Here is a 6,391-nt window from a genome sequence, read left to right on the forward strand (position 1 = left end):
CCCGAATTTCGCAAGGCAACCTCCATGGGACATGGAAAAGACTCGAGAAGAGAGCTCGCTCACGGGAGAGAGAAGCCAAGGAGACCACGAGAGTGCTGAGAGTGGGACAGCGCTGAATAGGCGGGAGAAGCCTGCGCGTATAAACGGAGATATATATCCAATTGCAACGAAGGAACGTGCCAAAGATCGAGAACAATGGCAGAAATGCTAGTAACGTGCACTTCGGGACCAACGCATCACCGGAAGACAACCGCCAAACATCGAAAGAGTCGCGATGCTCCGCAACCTACGTGCAAAGCGGTCGCACACCGGGTAAGGGAGTGAGAGCCCCAAACATAGCTGGGCGAGGCGCTCACTCCGCTCTTTAATATCTCGTTAATACCGCCAAGGAAATGGCACAAGCACACACACACAAGCATCCTCGGAAGAGGACAGTTCGAGTGACAGGTCAAATCCAAGAGTTCCGAAGACTACCTCCAGGAACAATCGGGAACAAGACCGATTACAAGTCGTCGAGTCTGTTACTGGGCGAACACGAGATGCGCACAGGAAATCGATCAGCCCTCACAATGGCCCAAGGCCAGAGATCGGACTGCTACGATTTACCCCAACAATCATCGTGCCACTCTTCGCAGAGAGGTGATAGACGCCAACGAGCCCGCGCATAGCAATCGAGGTGTAAAAAGGGCGTTGAAGGCAGGAAGCCTGGACGAAAGAGGCTACGAGGTCACCTCGAAGCGGTCTAAGAATCGGGCGCACTTGGGGCGACTACCAGTGCCAACCCCTTATCCCGCGGTGCGTCCGACACACAGAAATTTCCAAGGCGGCCAAGGAGCCTCCCCGCATAGCAATCGGGGTGTGAGGTTACGGATGCAGCATTGATAGCAATCGAGGTGTGAGGCGAAGGATGCAGAAGTGAGAGCCGAGGGATGTAGCAGAGATAGCAATCGGGGTGTGTGATGCAGAAGAGATAGCAATCGAGGTGTGCGGTGGGAAGGGCCCAGCAGCCAGAATGCATGAAGCGACGGATGAAGCAGTGATGACAACCGGGCTGTGAGGAGAGGAGGGATGCAGCCAAGAAAGCAATCAGGGCTCGAGGCAAGGGATGCATCAAGGATAGCAATCATGTTGTGAGGCGAGATTCCAAAGGCTAAACGTGAGAGGCTGCAGGGTCGACTCAGAGAGGTCTATGCATGTGAGAGGCTGAAAGCAAGGTCGACTCGGAGCGGTCTATGCATCGGGCGCGCTTGGGGCGACTACCAGTGCCAACCCCTTATCCCGCGACGCGTCCGACAAAGAGAACGTTCCAAGGCGGCAGAGGAGGTTACCAGCCGAAGGATGCAGTAGCAATAACAGGTATAGTTCCGCGGCGGCCGAGAAGACTCACCGCATAGGAATCGGGATGCGAGGCGAGGGATGCGGCGGGAAGGCCCCGACGGCTAAACGGAAGAGGCTGCAGGGCCGCCTCGGAATGGTCCAAGCATCGGATGCGATTGGGACGACTACCAGTGCCAACCCCTTATCCCGCGATGCGTCCGATACACAGATAGTTCCAAGGCGGCCGAGGAGCCTCACCGCATATCAATCGGGGTGCGAGGCGAGGGATGGGGCGGGAAGGCCCCAACGGCTAGACGGAAGAGGCTTCAGGGCCACCTCGGAATGGTCCAAGCATCGGACGCGCTTGGGGCGACTGCCAGTGCCAACCCCTTATCCCGCGATGCGTCCGATACACAGATGGTTCCAAGGCGGCCGAGGAGCCTCACCGCATAGCAATCGGGGGTGCGAGGCGAGGGATGGGGCGGGAAGGCCCCAACGGCTAGACGGAAGAGGCTTCAGGGCCGCCTAGGAATGGTCCAAGCATCGGACACGCTTGGGGCGACTACCAGTGACAGCCCCCTATCCCGCGATGCGTCCGATACGAAGATGGTTCCAAGGCGGCCGAGGAGCCTCACCGCATAGCAATCGGGGTGCGAGGTGGGGGATGCGGCGAGATGGCCCCAACGGCTAGACGGAAGAGGCCACAGGGCCGCGTCGGAATAGTCCAAGCATCGGACGCGCTTGGGGCGACTACCAGTGACAACCCCTTATCCCGCGATGCGTCCGATACGAAGATAGTTCCAAGGCGGCCGAGGAGCCTCACCGCATAGCAATCGGGGTGCGAGGTGGGGGATGCGGCGAGATGGCCCCAACGGCTAGACGGAAGAGGCTGCAGGGCCGCCTCGGAATAGTCCAAGCATCGGACGCGCTTGGGGCCACTACCAGTGACAACCCCTTATCCCGCGATGCGTCCGATACGAAGATAGTTCCAAGGCGGCCGAAGAGCCTCACCGCATAGCAATCGGGGTGCGAGGTGGGGGATGCGGCGAGATGGCCCCAACGGCTAGACGGAAGAGGCCACAGGGCCGCCTCGGAATAGTCCAAGCATCGGACGCGCTTGGGGCGACTACCAGTGACAACCCCTTATCCCGCGATGCGTCCGATACGAAGATAGTTCCCAGGCGGCCGAGGAGCCTCACCGCATAGCAATCGGGGTGCGAGGCGAGGGATGCGGCGAGATGGCCCCAAAGGCTAGACGGAAGAGGCTGCAGGGCTGCCTCGGAATAGTCCAAGCATCGGACGCGCTTGGGGCGACTACCACTGCCAACCCCTTATCCCGCGATGCGTCCGATACACAGATAGTTCCGAGGCGGCCGAGGAGGTGGGGGATGCAGCGAGATGGCCCCAACGGCTAGACGGAAGAGGCTGCAGGGCCGCCTCGGAATAGTCCAAGCATCGGACGCGCTTGGGGCGACTACCAGTGACAACCCCTTATCCCGCGATGCGTCCGATACACAGATAGTTCCGAGGCGGCCAAGGAGCCTCACCGCATAGCAATCGTGGTGCGAGGTGGGGGATGCGGCGAGATGGCCCCAACGGCTAGACGGAAGAGGCTGCAGGGCCGCCTCGGAATGGTCCAAGCATCGGATGCGCTTGGGGCGACTACCACTGCCAACCCCTTATCCCGCGATGCGTCCGATACACAGATAGTTCCAAGGCGGCCGAGGAGCCTCACAGCATAGCAATCAGGGTGCGAGGCGAGGGATGCGGCGAGAAAGCCCCAACGGCTAGAGGGAAGAGGCTTCAGGTCCGCCTCGGAATGGTCCAAGCATCGGACGCGCTTGGGGCGACTACCAGTGACAACCCCTTATCCCGCGACGCGTCCGATACACAGATAGTTCCAAGGCGGCCGAGGAGCCTCACCGCATAGCAATCGGGGTGCGAGGCGAGGGATGCGGCGAGAAGGACCCAACGGCTACACGGAAGAGGCTTCGGGGCCGCCTCGGAATGGTCCAAGCATCGGACGCGCTTGGGGCGACTACCAGTGACAACCCCTTATCCCACGACGCGTCCGATACACAGATAGTTCCAAGGCGGCCGAGGAGCCTCACCGCATAGCAATCGGGGTGCGAGGCGAGGGATGCGGCGAGAACGACCCAACGGCTACACGGAAGAGGCTTCGGGGCCGCCTCGGAATGGTCCAAGCATCGGACGCGCTTGGGGCGACTACCAGTGACAACCCCTTATCCCGCGACGCGTCCGATACACAGATAGTTCCAAGGCGGCCGAGGAGCCTCACCGCATAGCAATCGGGGTGCGAGGCGAGGGATGCGGCGAGAAGGACCCAACGGCTAGACGGAAGAGGCTTCGGGTCCGCCTCGGAATGGTCCAAGCATCGGACGCGCTTGGGGCGACTACCAGTGACAACCCCTTATCCCGCGACGCGTCCGATACACAGATAGTTCCAAGGCGGCCGAGGAGCCTCACCGCATAGCAATCGGGGTGCGAGGCGAGGGATGCGGCGAGAAGGACCCAACGGCTAGACGGAAGAGGCTTCGGGTCCGCCTCGGAATGGTCCAAGCATCGGACGCGCTTGGGGCGACTACCAGTGACAACCCCTTATCCCGCGACGCGTCCGATACACAGATAGTTCCAAGGCGGCCGAGGAGCCTCACCGCATAGCAATCGGGGTGCGAGGCGAGGGATGCGGCGAGAAGGACCCAACGGCTAGACGGAAGAGGCTTCGGGTCCGCCTCGGAATGGTCCAAGCATCGGACGCGCTTGGGGCGACTACCAGTGACAACCCCTTATCCCGCGACGCGTCCGATACACAGATAGTTCCGAGGCGGCCGAGGAGCCTCACCGCATAGCAATCGGGGTGCGAGGCGAAGGATGCGGCGAGAAGGACCCAACGGCTAGACGGAAGAGGCTTCGGGTCCGCCTCGGAATGGTCCAAGCATCGGACGCGCTTGGGGCGACTACCAGTGACAACCCCTTATCCCGCGACGCGTCCGATACACAGATAGTTCCAAGGCGGCCGAGGAGCCTCACCGCATAGCAATCGGGGTGCGAGGCGAGGGATGCGGCGAGAAGGACCCAACGGCTAGACGGAAGAGGCTTCAGGGCCGCCTCGGAATGGTCCAAGCATCGAACGCGCTTGGGGCGACTACCAGTGACAACCCCTTATCCCGCGACGCGTCCGATACACAGATAGTTCCGAGGCGGCCGAGGAGCCTCACCGCATAGCAATCGGGGTGCGAGGCGAGGGATGCGGCGAGAAGGACCCAACGGCTAGACGGAAGAGGCTTCAGGGCCGCCTCGGAATGGTCCAAGCATCGGACGCGCTTGGGGCGACTACCAGTGACAACCCCTTATCCCGCGACGCGTCCGATACACAGATAGTTCCGAGGCGGCCGAGGAGCCTCACCGCATAGCAATCGGGGTGCGAGGCGAGGGATGCGGCGAGAAGGACCCAACGGCTAGACGGAAGAGGCTTCAGGGCCGCCTCGGAATGGTCCAAGCATCGGACGCGCTTGGGGCGACTACCAATGACAACCCCTTATCCCGCGACGCGTCCGATACACAGATAGTTCCGAGGCGGCCGAGGAGCCTCACCGCATAGCAATCGGGGTGCGAGGCGAGGGATGCGGCGAGAAGGACCCAACGGCTAGACGGAAGAGGCTTCAGGGCCGCCTCGGAATGGTCCAAGCATCGGACGCGCTTGGGGCGACTACCAGTGACAACCCCTTATCCCGCGACGCGTCCGATACACAGATAGTTCCGAGGCGGCCGAGGAGCCTCACCGCATAGCAATCGGGGTGCGAGGCGAGGGATGCGGCGAGAAGGACCCAACGGCTAGACGGAAGAGGCTTCAGGGCCGCCTCGGAATGGTCCAAGCATCGGACGCGCTTGGGGCGACTACCGTTGCCAACCCCTTATCCCGCGATGCGTCTGATACACAGATAGTTCCGAGGCGGCCGAGGAGCCTCACCGCATAGCAATCGGGTTGCGAGGCAGATTATTGGGAAGGGAACCCCCTGGGATGCGGCTCAAGCAGTGCCCAAAGGGACTGGAATGCGGAATCACATCGAGAGACCCAAATGCTATACGAGGGCTCAAATCGAATTATCGATTTGGCCACGACATGGACGCATCGGAACGACTACCTTTGCCGAACCACTCGCAATTGCATCCATACCGAAACCAATAGACATTTCCGTTAGAGCCCTCGCATAGCATTCGGGAATCTCGCATGCCCCTCTAAATCGACCAATGCTGGCGCTCAATGAAAATCCGAGCGCTACCACCGTTCGAGCGCCAGCATTGGTCGAGTTAGAGGGGCACGGGGGAGAATGCTCCAGTCAACACCTCCCCTATATAAGTTATTTGTCCGATTCTCGCACAACCGTAGTCTGCCTCGTCGAATCAAACAACGGTCCCAGATTCCGACTTCCGTTCCGTAGAGACCCAAAAGCTAGATGGAGGCTCGCAAGAAAGAGAGTCGGCGCATAGCAATCGGGTTTCTCGAACGTTTAGGGACCGAGCTCACTTGCGGATAGGGCAAAATCCGCCAAGCAACCCAAAAGCTAGACGGGGGCTCGAATCGAATCGCCTAGGCGGCCACAACAACGACGTGTTGGATCGACTACCAGTGCCAAACCATTCAGCAAGACTAGTCTGTGTCGAGGCCGGATAGAGATTCTCAGAGAGCGCCCGCATAGCATTTAGGAGACCTGCCGCGTCCCTCACACTCGACAAATGGTGGTGCACGTTTATAAATCCGAGCGATCCCAACCCTTTCAAGCACCAACATCGGTCGAGATAGAGGGGCACGGAGGGGGCTGCGTGAGACAACACAGTCCCCTATATAAGTTATTTGTCCGATTCTCACACATCCGAAGAATGGTCATCAAATCGGACAACAGCCCAAACTTCCGACTTCCGTCCCAGAAAGCCCAAGAGCTATCTAAAACGTTCATGGCCGGAACTCGATCGCGGCTATACCAGTCCGCCAAGCAACCCAAAAGCTAGACTGGAGCTCTAGTCGAATCACCTCTGTGGCCATTGCAAGGAC

The sequence above is a fragment of the Cryptomeria japonica genome, unplaced genomic scaffold (assembly GCF_030272615.1).
Source record: "Cryptomeria japonica unplaced genomic scaffold, Sugi_1.0 HiC_scaffold_76, whole genome shotgun sequence".
In the NCBI taxonomy this organism is placed as follows: domain Eukaryota; kingdom Viridiplantae; phylum Streptophyta; class Pinopsida; order Cupressales; family Cupressaceae; genus Cryptomeria; species Cryptomeria japonica.